Below are 13396 nucleotides of genomic sequence, written 5' to 3'. Positions count from 1 at the left end.
ATAAACGAGTCCCAAGGGCTAAGATTTTGGGAACCAATTCTGAATACAACTGGTAGGACTGCGAGACACCCACGCCCCAGTGGCTGCAACTTCTTTGCTCACCAGTTCAATCAGAATTAGTTCACCCATGTTCCTAGCTTCTTATGACTTAAACCATGAGAAGGGTCGGAAAGCACTAAAATCATTTCTACAGAAAGGAGAAAGATAAAAAATTGCTTGCCATAAGCAAAGGATGTAATTTTGTTCATTTTTTGCACAAATTCATCACTTACAAAGTGATTTCATTACAAAAAGGAACAATATACTTATAAATTCAGAGGACTGTTTACTCGGGGGCTTCCCCACAAAGTTATTCAATTACAGTCTCTGCTTAGCTCTACTACAAGTACTACTGCGGTCGCCGTGCCACGCTCTCCATCGGCGATGCCTGGGGCATGTACACAGGCCAGCTTGTCTACTGCGGTCGCTGCGCCATGCTGTCCATCGGCGATGCCCAGGGCATGTACATGGGCCAGCTCGTCTACTGCGGTCGCCGCGCCACGCTCTCCATCGGCGACGCCCGGGGCGTGTACATGGGCTAGCTCGTCTACTGTGGTCGCCGTGCCACGCTCTCCATCGGTGACATCCTGATATCCTGCCGCTTCACTGGATCCTTGAAGGCGCCACCATCTGCGATGCCTCCGCCGGAGCGTCTGGGGACTACACCATCGTCGTCAGTCGTAACCCCGACAGCGACGCCTCTGCCGGAGCGTCCGAGGACTACGCCATCGTCGTCAGCCGCAACCTCAACAACGACGCCACCGCTAGGGTGTCTGGGGACTATGCCATCATCCCCAGCCATAACCCTAACAACGGCGTATGGGCAGGAAATGCCTCCCGCCAAAGGAGGAGCACAGCGGACGACGGCACAGTCGACGACGTACGACGCCCACCGGCGCCTCTTCTCCTTCGGCAGCAGTGACTCCTTAGCAAGGGCAGCACGCACCATCTCATCTATGTTGGATAACCTCCGGCTCGACATCACGCTCTAGTTTCACGAGCGAATCTATAAGTTTTCTCTCTCTTTGGCATTACTCTTCCTCACTCAGGAAGCGCCGCGACGCACGAACGCATTCGGCAGAAAGGAAGAAGAAGGAGAGATAGCGGCTTAGAGGCAGAAGAGGAGGTGGGATGAGAACTCCTCTCCCCCTCCCTATTTAAAGAGGAGGCATTGTAGCTAAGGAAAGGCGAAAGGTGGGACGAAAAACCCTCTCTATTCCCCTCTTTAAATACGGAATCAATACTGATTGATACCTGAGGGGACATGCCGGAACTGACGGGACGCGCCCCGGTCAACGAGGCGTCCCCCCTTGGTCAAACTGAACACTATCTGGGTATGGTCCACCACTGACCCGCTTCGGACATGGCAATTAAGGCGCCCACATAGGCAGACAACCCTTCGCCTCCTCATGTAGGACCACAGGACGATCCGATGATAGGACCTTTCGGATCTCCTGGGCCGGCCATCTGGCCCAGAAGAGATGACGAACGAATGCCCAAAGAAAGACAAGCATCTCTGCCTTCTTACTTTACGCGTTAAAAATTCATTCTTGGGCTTCCGACCCCGTCAAACGGTAGGAATACGAACGTCAATCGGGGGTTTCCGAGGATGCCTACCAATCTAGACTTCCTCCTCACCCGACCCCCTCCATACACTTGAAACTAAGGATGCGAAATACGGGCATAAAACTTTGAGTAAAAACTAGATGAACTAGCAGACCCTACGCCTCGGTAGCTACGGTGTTTCTGTTCGCCAGAAAAATCATGCTCAACGCCCCTCGCATCTCCAGCTTCAATGTCTGCCTTCTCAAAAAAAAGGGTTCAGAGGGGTCCGCCTACAGAGTCTCTCCCAAAGGAGAAGCTATCAGGTTGCCCAAGTTAATTAAATGGCTCGGATCACCACCGAGATACGAAAAATAAAGAATAGCAATTCTTATGCAGGTTATTCCAACCTCATCGCGAACATCAGGGTCCGAACCCCGCACGGACACATTTGGTAGGAGCTTTTCATCACTCATACCGCCAAGGTAATGTTACCGACCTCACCTTCATTTCGATTATATTATACATAGGCAAAACATCCCAACGCTGCGTGTCGTATCACGAAACGGCCGTCGCCTCATTTGATATAGACGACCACAGGCCGAGGTTCGAAGGTCGGCCCGCAAAGGGCTCGAGGCTGCCTCATGCCGAACAGAGCCAAGGAGAGATAACCGAGACAAGCCCTAGCGGCCTTGCTCGACCCCGCTCAGAAGCGGACAGGGACGTCTCGACCTTTTCTTGTTCGATTCTAACCCCGAGCCAAACCCACAGAATCTCCATCGAGGAGAGGCCATCGGGCCGCCTGAGCCTACCGAATGGCTCGGGCATCTGTCGGGAGGTGGGTTAAGAAGTTGTGGAGTGCCACAAGAGGGCTCTGCCGACCCCATCAGCCAATGATGGACCCGGATTCCACACGAACGTACCCGTTAGTGAGCTCGTTGAGCGCGATACTCGAGCTGTCGAGGCAAGTGTTGTTCACTCAGCCCCTCCGATTATGAAAACCAAGGATGGGGTATTACGCAAATAACGACCGACCCCTATCAGACCCTGACAAGGCCTAGGGGCTCGAGCCAATCAGTACAGGGACATAGGTTCGAAGGCCCCACCTTGCCGAGCCCATAGAGTCCCCAGTTGGGGATTTCTATTGGAAGACAGGGCGGGGAATATTGCAATGTTGTCCAAGGACTTCGTCGACCCTGTCACCAAAACAACAGTTCCGATCTCCAGTAACCCCTGACCCCAGCAAATGCAGGGGGTCGGACCTTACTCGGGGGCTGGTTAAGGTACGGCTACCTCCTTTCTTTCTTTCAAAACAATCTCCTCGCATTAAGACCAGCGGCAAGATTCGGGGGAACAGATTGGGAAGATCGCAAAAAATCAAACAAAATGAAATTACGACGCAAAATCACGAAACCGCGCCAGACTCAAAAGGTACCGACACTTGTCCACATATTACATATAAATTGTTCTAAAAAATTTTCGACTAACTACTCCCGTGGAGGGAGAACCATCTCTTTTAGACTATCTGCCAGGTTTTTCGCAAGGGGAGCAACCATCTTCTCCATTTCCTCCTGCTCTTCATCCTCATAGGTGGACAGGAAGCCTTCACTCATCACCTTCAGGTTGATTTCCTTCTTGTAATGAGCATGGGCGATGGTGAAGGCCTGGGTGATCCCAGCGTGAAAGGCACTCTCCTCGAGCTGGCCCACCCGAGCCATGATACCTACGGCACAAGCCGCGAGTGGGCTGGTCTCCACCGGCTCCATCACATTCAGGGCATTAAGGACCACCCCAACCGCAGCTTGCAGAAGATCGTGCTCATCGCTCTCAACTTGAAGGGCCCTTCGTACATGGGCAGCCTCTTTTTCTAGCTTGATGGAGACATTTTTGGCGCTCAACCTTTGGCTCACCGCGTCACTGAGCTCCGCCCGGAGAGAGCGGACCACCTCGACGTCCTCGTCCACCTTCTGCTAGAGGGCCATGGCCCTACTCTTGGCCTTCCACCAAAGGTCCCGCTCGATCTCCAGCTCCTTCAGGACTTCGCCGGCCTTCTCATTAGCTGCGACATTCCTCTGCAGCAGCTCGTCTCGCTCCTTTTGGAGCTTGGCGGTCTCCTCCCCATCCAGCTTGGACCTCGCCGACAAATCCTCGAACATCCCATGGGCCTCCTCCGCGTCTTGACGCGCCTAGGCCTCTCGCTCCTGGGCGGTAGCAAGCTATGCGGCCATGTCAGCTCACAGCCGGGCCTCCTCGGAGAGGCGATCCCACTCCGCCTTCTGCTCGTGGAGGAAGCGGGATTTATTCTGGCTACGAGCAACAAGAACCTGAAGAGGAAGAAGACTGGAATCAGAAATGCGAAAACACAAAAACATGCGGAGAAAGAAGAAAATCAGGCAAGTACCTGGGTAGTAGGAACGACAATCTCATGCAGGGCTCCTCTGGCCTGGTCCAGGGCCTCCAGCATGGTTGAAATTCTGATGTCAAGACCCTCCCGCTCCATGCTCTCAGAATGATCATCGAGCGAGAACAGAGCTGACGTCGGGTCCTGGGCGGCCATCCACTGAAGCGGTGGCTCCCCCCGCGTGGGGGAGCGGCTTCCTCCCGACAAAGGGGCCGGGGGCGGCTCCCTCCTAACCTTGTGCGGCACCACCGCCACACTCAAGGACCCTCTGGCTGGACCCTCCTCCATCTAGGTCGCTTCGAGCGCCACGGGTGGATCCACCTGGGCCCCTGGTGGCATGGATTGCACTACACCCTCGAGCGCCACCACGACCGCGCCCGGCTGATCCTAGCTTGGCGCGGTCATGACCACCTCCACTGACGGTATGCGATCCTTGGCTGGCTGTCCCACGTCCACCATGGAGGAGGCCGCCCGCTCAGTAACCTCCACGGGCGTAGGAGCCACCACGGATGCCATCGGGTTAGCCAACGTGGCCCCGACGTCGGCATCACTCCCGCTCAAAACAGGAGTGACGCTAGGCGACGCCATCTGTCCCACTTGAATGGCGAGACTCTTCTTCGGTGCCAGCCCTAGGGGGTGACCCATCCGCAAGAACCTGCACAAAGGTATTAATCATTAGACCAAAATAGAAATGAAAAAAGGATGAAAACAGGGGAATCAGCAGCTCATGTTGACGTCCTCGGCCGGCGGAAGCGTTTTGAGGATGGATCCCCAGATCCCTGCCCTGACTCATCTGGGCGGGACCGTTTTGAGCCTACCCCCTACTTTGGGGCAGGGAGGCTTACCTCGTGGGGCGTGGCTCCAGACCCGCTCCCCTCCATCGTCTCATGGGGCACAGCACCAGAGCCGCTCCCCTCCATCGTCTCATCGGGCGCGGCACCAGAGCCGCTCCCCTCCATCATCTCATAGGGTGCGGCACCAGAGCCACTCCCCTCCCCCATCACTTTGGGGTCAGCAGCGGCATGCCCGCTTTCCTACACCCACTGGTCCTCGGCCAGCACGCCGTACGAAGCGGCAGACTCGCCGGCCTCCACCGACCTCATTGATTCACTTCCCTCTGCGTGGAAAGGGAAGGGTCCCTGCACGGATGGGTGGCCACTTGTCAGCGTGTCCTCGTCCTCTAGTACGTCCCAATCCATGCCGACGGCTACCTCATCGTCATCATCATCGTCGTCGTCTTCATCCTCACTGCTCACATCCTCTCCCTGATCCCATGCCTCCTGCTTCAGTCGCTTCGCCTTCTTCATCTGCTCTCTTGCTTTCTTGTCCTGCTCGGCCACGAGTTGATTCGCCACCTGAAAGGTCCTAATATGGCTAGAGGGGGTGAATAGCCTATTTAAAAATCTACAAATCCACTAGAGCAATTTGATTAGTATGACAAATAGCGTAATGCAAACTTGCTCTAGCTCTACAAGGGTTGCAAGCCACCTATCCAACAATTCTAGTTGCAATGATTACTTAGGCACACAAATTTGCTATGTAACTACTCACTAAGAGCTCTCAAACTTGCTATTCTAAAGAGCTCAACTAGATGAATGTAAATAATAAAGCAAGCTCTCAATTCTAATTACACTAAAGAGCTTGTATCAACTAGTTTGCAAGAATGTAAATAAGTGAGTAGGGTGATTATACCGCCATGTAGGAGATGAACCAATCACAAGATGAATATATAGCCAATCACCAGGAGAATGCCAAAGACAAGAGACAATCGATTTTCTCTCGAGGTTCACGTGCTTGCCAACACGCTACGTCCCCGTTGTGTCGACCAACACTTGGTGGTTCGGCGGCTAAGAGGTGTTTCACAAACCTCATCCACACGATTGGACACCGCAAGAACCGACCCACAAGTGAGGTAACTCAATGATACGAGCAATTTACTAGAGTTACCTTTCGGCGCTCCGCCGGGGAAGGTACAACTCCCCTCACAATCATTAGAGATGGCCACGAACAATCACCAACTCGTGCCGATCCTCCACCGCTGCTCCAACCATCTAGGTGGTGGCAACCACAAAGAGAAACAAGCGAAATCCGTAGCGCAACACGAATACCAAGTGCATCTAGATGCAATCACTCAAGCAATGCACTTGGATTCTCTCCTAATCTCACAATGATGATGGATCAATGATGGAGATGAGTGGGAGGACTTTGGCTAAGCTCACAAGGTTGCTATGTCAATGAAAATGTGCAAGAGAGAGCCCTTGAGCCGGCCATGGGGTTATAAATAGAGCTCCAATTAAATAGAGCCGTTATACCCCTTCAATGGGCAAAACGCGCTCTGACCGGACGCTCCGGTCACACTGACCGGACGCTGGCCCTCAGCGTCCGGTCGCCCGATGGACGCCACGCGTCGCTGGCTTCAAACACTGTTCATCAGATTTCAATGGCTACGAAGCTGACCGGACGCTCCGGTCAAAACTGACCGGACGCTGAAGCCCCAGCGTCCGGTCGTTTCCAGTAAGCTCCCCGAGGCATATTTTTTCGACCGGACGCGTCCGGTCCACCTTGACCAGACACAGCCAGCGTCCGGTGCTCAACCCTAGCCACTGTGCCGTTTGACAGCTTGACCGGACACAGCCTTTCAGCGTCCGGTCGCTGAGTGACCCAGCGTCCGGTCAGTAGGCCGATGCCAGCATCATTTCGACCAACTCCATTTCAACTCTAATTTCTTCACCCTTGTTCAAATGTGCCAACCACCAAGAATTTTGCATCCGGCGCAATAGAGAGGGACCCCAAACCCATCTCAACCCTGCAAACACCACCTCCTTTGTAGTTGTGCCAACACCACCAAGTGTATCACCTTGTGCACAAGTGTTAGCATATTTTCACAAACATTTTCAAGGGTGTTATCACTCCACTAGATCCTAAATGCATATGCAATGAGTTAGAGCATCTAGTGGCACTTTGATAACCGCATTCCGATATGAGTTTCACTCCTCTTAATAGTACGGCTATCTATCCTAAATGTGATCACACTCACTAAGTGTCTTGATCACTAAAACAAAATGGCTCCTATATTTTATACCTTTGCCTTGAGCCTTTTGTTTTTCTCTTTCTTCTTTTCCAAGTTTAAGCATTTGACCATCACCATGCCATCACCATTGTCATGATCTTCGCCATTGCTTCATCACTTGGAGTAGTGCTACCTATCTCATAATCATCTTGATAAACTAGGTTAGCACTTAGGGTTTCATCAATTAACCAAAACCAAACTAGAGCTTTCACCACCGCCACGGCCTTGTCCTTGGGCAGCGGAACCAGACTGTCCTTAAAGACTAGCCCCCTCGGCTGGTTCCAACGCCACGAAGGCAAGTATCAAAAAATGGAGATTCAGAAAAAAGAAAAAAAAGAGCATGAGAGAAGAAGGCTTACGAATTCAAAGAACCCAGGCTCCGACCGCATTGGGGGATGTCCGGGCACCGGATACATGATGTCGAGGACCCTGCCGGTGGAATCCTTCGTCTGCTCCGTCGCCTCCTTGATGCGCTGCGCCACTTCCGAGTAAGGGTGCGCCTCGTCAACGAGCACCGTCCCTGCAAACGACATCTCGGGCATCATCCGATGCAGGGGAAGCACGCGCGCCATTAGTGGCGCCACCCTCCTCGCATGGTAGGCGCTGATAATCCCTGTCCCCTTTACACCCCGATCCTTCAGGGCTTGGAGGGTGGAAAGAAGGTCAGAGATGTGTTTCTTGTCTTTGGACTAGACGCCCTAGCTCCACGACTCCAGAGCATCCACAATAAGGCGTCCAGTGTACCTCGGTAGGGTGGCACTCACATCATCCCTAACATAAAACCACTATGAATGCCATCCCTTGTTGGATGTCGCTAGATGCATGTATGGGTAACCCCTCGACCGGGTATGGCGCAGATGGATGCTGGCACATCCCATCGGTGCGTTCATATCTTTTCCCCCAATCTTCCTCTTCGATAAACTAATGTTAAAGAAATACCGCCACAGATCAAAATGGGGATCGATCCCTAGGAAACCCTCGCACAAGGCAACAAACGCTGCCATGTGTTGAATCCCATTGGGAGTTAGATGCTGCAGCTCCACCTCGTAATAATCCAGCAGCCCCCGAAGGAATCTATGCGTGGGTACCGCGAATCCCCGCTCATGAAAGATGGTGAAAGAGACAACATACCCTTCGGGCGGCACCGGCTCACCCTCGTCGCTAGGTAGCAGCCACTCCAGGATGGTGGACAGTGGGCGGAGAAGGCCATGGCGGACGAGGCCCTCCAAACGATGTGAGGTGATGCTAGATCTGCCCCATAGCTCCATTAAAGCAATAGGGAAGGAGGGCAGGCATGAGCTTGATGACGGCTGCAACACGAGCACAAGCCGGTCGATGGGGGCGGTACGGGCGCAGGAGGCTAGGGTGATTGGCAGTGGATATTTCAGAACACAAAGACAGGGGAGCGAAATACGGAACCATGGGGGCGAACCCCGTGGTTTTATAGGGGGCGACGGACACGAGAAGGGCAACCGTTCACCTCGATCTCTGGGCCTACCACGCGCACCACCGCGTCATGTCGCGGGACACGCGCCCGTAGTCCCTATCCTCTCACCCCAAAAATCACAGCGGAAGGTTCACCTTCCCCAGGCGAATCCAGACTCTCTACCCACCTGGGAAACGCAGGCCACGAAGGCCCCTTCTTTCTCTTTGGCCCACCTAGGGCCCAGAAGCTCGGCGGCCGGCCCAACTGAAGAAGGATCCATGAACGATCCGAAATCAAGGGCACAAGCACCAATTAGGTCAGCTTTGAATGAGTTCCCCACGAACGGGAAGCCATGACCCTCTCGGAAAAACATCCAGTCAATGAAAAACTAAAACCTTCAGCCTTACCCGCGAAGGGACCGATACAACCCCCCGGGCGACTCTACTTGAATCACCCAGGGGCTCAGGGGCTACACCCATCGGGTGCGCTCACGCGCACCCTCTGGCAAAGTAAACTTCGAACACCCTCCAGGCGGTTCTACTCGAATCACCTAGAGGCTCGGGGGCTACTGTCGGGGACCTAATACCGGGATACCCCAGAAGGTGGAACCAATAACCACCAAACGTTAAAAACTTCTGGATGCATGAGAGCACCGTTTCATCCCTTGTTCGAATAACAGGGGTTTGGTTCCGCCTCGCCAACACCTTTTGAGATAGCTCTGCCTCACCCGAGGGCTCAGGGTTAATCTCCGTCTCGCCCGACGCCTTTGGGGCGGGCTCGGTCTCGCCCGAGGGCTGAGGGCTAGTCTCCGTCTCGCCCGACGCCTTTGGGGTGGGCTCGGTCTCGCCCAAGGGCCAAGGGATAGACTCCGACTCGCCCGACCCCGAAGGGTAGGGTCGGTCTCGCCCAAGAGATAAGGATTGGTCTCCGTTTCGCCCGGCAGCAAGGAACGAGCCTCACCCTGCTCCATATCTAAGGATTGGATTCACCTTACCTGACAGCTTCTCCCCATTCCCTCAAGATGATAGGGATAGGGCAAGATAAGACGTTCGGGTCAACCATGGCTCCAAGAACCATACCCTGCGCCCTGGCAGGAAAAGTACTACCAGGAGATGACAGGACAGGTGCTTTAGATCCTTCCGGGCGCCACAGAACCCGAAAGGTTGTGCAGGTGCGTGCTTCTCGCCCTGTAGGGTTGTAGGCGCCGCCTTCAGCCCTGGGACACGGAACCCGACGAAGATATATGACAACCGCTATGCTCCAGAAAAGGACTTAATATCTCCACGCACGACGGACATTCCGTCACCACGCTATGGACCCAAGGGAGCGGCACCCGCTTCCCGACCCCTCAGGTCCGCCAAGTCAGAAGGCCTTGACCACGGCGTCGCTCTGGACCCCGACCCCTCGTCCCTCCGACGAAGACTCACAGGAACCAGAAGGCGTGCGGAGCAAGGCTGGGAGAGGCCAATAAGTCAAAACCACTGTACTACAGCCCACACCCTGCGCAGGGCAGCATTCTGTAATCAACCTGACATTCTACAGAGACATCAACAGTATTGTAGGCGCTTATCTTCCTTCGTACTCATCAGAATGAAGAAGAAAACCAGGTAGAGGTGAGCCACAAGACTAAGTAGAGTATACATCCTAAACCCTCGCCCTTGTAAAAGCCACCCCCTTCCTCTATAAAAGGGGATGCACTTCCTCCTTCAAAGGGACGGACTTTGAACTGAACAGGAAGACACACATACACACAATCAAGTTACCACGAAGAGCTTGACCTCCTTTCAACCCTTCCATCAGAGACTTGGGACCAGTCCCTCTCTCGATCGTTTGTACCCCTTACTACAAACCGTTTCCGGTGCTAATAACACGAGCAGCAACAGACTGGACGTAGGGACATTCGGCTCGAACCAGTATAAATCTTGTGTCCTTTAGCACACCATCCGAGCCTAACGCGCATTACTATAAATTTACTTGCCGGTGCTCGTACGAAACACCGACAGGTACATTATGATTTACCTGATCCAACAAAGAACACAACCCAAAACCTAAATAGGGTACATTATGATTCAGAAAATGTGGTTTGTTGGACACGTGACTTTACCAAATGTTACACTCGGCTGAAAAAACAGGCTTTGAAACGAAGGGATAATATACAGGGCAAGCACTAATTACCTGGAAATTCGGCAGTGGCCTGCTCCGTGTAAACAGGCCGAAGCCGGTGCCGGTGCCAGCGTCCCAAAGCCAGACGGATGCGAGGCATCTTGCTGGCTAACTTCGCACCGACCCACTGATCTCCAAACTCGAACTCTGGGAGGGTGGGTTGGAGTACGAGGGAAGAGGGTTGTTGCGGAGAGGGTAACCAGGCTGGACGAGGCTAAACCATATACAGAGCAAAAAAAAAACGACTAGAAGCAAAAGGCAGTATATATATTATTATGATATGGCAGTGGGTGAGTGTTACATTACAACATACGTATCTGGTAGCAGTATAATTACGCACAAGCTAATTTATTTAATTAAAAATATCAGTGTTTGCTTTGGCACAGGTGTGATTGAACATACATATCAGAGTTTGGCATAGCACACACAGGTAGCCCAGTTGACAAAATAATAAATTAGCATGGTAAGCAAAACAAAGTAGGCATGTATAATAATACCAATGGATTTTACAAAAAAAAAACTCCCACTGGTCCAGAATTTGTAGCAGCATTTAGTATTGGCAAACTTGGAAGGTAATTAATACAATGCTACTACAATAACTTTGGCCTGACAAAAAGAGATTGCTACAAAATCCGCACGAATAATCACCACTTTTAAAGTTAGGATAAATCTCTATCTTTATACCTAAAACATTCATAATTATTCCGTCATATTTGCAACACCAAAGCCGCTCGCTCCCGTGCATTCCCACTGCGACACCAAAGCCACTCGCTCCCATGCATCCGACCCGCCCTCGCCTCCTCGGAACGATCGTTGCCGAATCGGCCTCGCCTCCTCAGGCCCTCGCCGCCGCCGCCGCCGAATCGGCCCCCGGCTCCGTCACACCGGCACGATGAACCCGGCATAGCCCCCGCCGGCCGGCCAGCAAGAGGAACCGCGGTCCCGCTTCGCTCGACTATATAACTCCGGCGAGGAACGGACTCCGCGAAGTCGCTGCTTCCGTCTCTCACAGATCCGTCATAGGGCACGTGTGACGCCAAGTGGCGCGCGGCTTCCTGCAGACCGCTCAACGCGTCTCCAAGCGCTATGGCTCCATCCCCGAGCTCGAGGCCGAGAGCGCCGTTGCAGCCGGCGGGCCGAGGGCTTCGGAGATCTCGAGATCACGCATCTCCTCCAGGCGCTGCTCCTCTGTCCGCGTCGCCTCCACCCGCTCGTACATCCCGGCCGCTGCAGCTCCTCCCGATGCCTCCAAGGTGCTCCCCGTCACCAACAAGGACTCGGTGAGTCTTTGTGGCTTCCTCCCTGGAGAGGAGCAGCTTGTTGCCGTATTCTCAAATCCCATTATTTTTTTGTAATTTTTGGAATATGTGGAACCCGATCTATGTTAAAAAAATCACCCATTAGCTGCTCAACCATATTACTATGCGTCATCAACTGAATGGTTTTTTTGGAATCTATAGAACGATACTGATGAGCATATATCCGGACAATCATTCTAAATGGAAGCATAGGCTTTGCTTTATTAAATTTTGTGTACGGAAGCAGGCAAAGTATGTTGGTCAGTACAGAGTTATTGATTATGATTCATTAGAGGCTTATTATCTCTGTTCACTTCCTTGCTCTGTTTTGCTATTTGTTAGTTCTACTGAACTTTGATCGACTGGGGTTCATGCAACAGCAATACTGAATTTATCTATTTCTTTGGCATAGCAGAGTAAGGGTACAAACTGAATATTTGTCTTACTATTAAGCTTAAGATTTGGATAGCAATTGTTGTAGATGCATATATGAACTTCTGAGTACTAGAATCCCCTAGCTTGTGTTTCATGTTCTGATGGAGCAAAGAGTCATTTTTTTAAAAAAAAAAGCAGTGGTAGCAAGTCAGTGCTGAACTACATTTCGTGCTTTTCCTTTGTTTTGTTTTGTTTTTGTAACTATGATTTCCTTTGATTATTCTAAAGTTAGCCAGACCAGTAAGCGAGTCATGTTAATGGCTTACTAAAATATTCCCTTCCTTATTTTGCAGCAAAACCATCCTTTGAATTATCTGGGATGCTTACTGAAAGACCGATAAAGTTACAGGTGCTTATCTAGAGATCTTGTATATTTATGTGCTCACAGGCTTTACACCTGTGCTAAGGTTACCGAGGCAGCCGCCATGCTCACTTGAGGGCAACTTCGTCGTCTTCACCTCATCTAAGGTCGATGTTTCATGGTATCTGTCTACAATGCTGATTGACACTAACTGCAGGTTTGCTGTTAGTTATGAATTTTGTCGCCTTCGATGGATCATGCGCTCACTGGTACGTCTATTCCAGTACAGTATTTTGGGTTGCTTCAACTGTAGCAAAAATGTTTTTTTCTCAATACATTTGAGTTGGAGCATTTAACTGAGTAATAAGCAATTTAATTTTGCATTCAATTACGTGAATTATGGGGTACGTACCTGAACAGATTATATAAATAGTTTCAAAGTTGTTTAGGCACTTGATTTAGAGTTGTGGCCTATATATACTCTTGCTCCGTAAAAAAATATCGTCAATACTATTGAAATTGTGTGGGGCCACCTAAAAAGCAAGTTAGTAGTGATATTTTTTGGTATACTATCAATTACATGCGGCACAGTGGCAGTTAGTAGTGATATTTTTGGGATATTGTCAATTACATGTGGCATAGTGGCAGTAGTTATCCACTTTTTAAACAAAGGAAGTAGTACCTTGTGGTTTAGATGACTCACTGATGAACAGCAGAAAGC

Source organism: Miscanthus floridulus, chromosome 3 (genome assembly GCF_019320115.1).
Source record: "Miscanthus floridulus cultivar M001 chromosome 3, ASM1932011v1, whole genome shotgun sequence".
NCBI lineage: Eukaryota > Viridiplantae > Streptophyta > Magnoliopsida > Poales > Poaceae > Miscanthus > Miscanthus floridulus.
Note: the sequence above shows the minus strand (reverse complement) of the source record.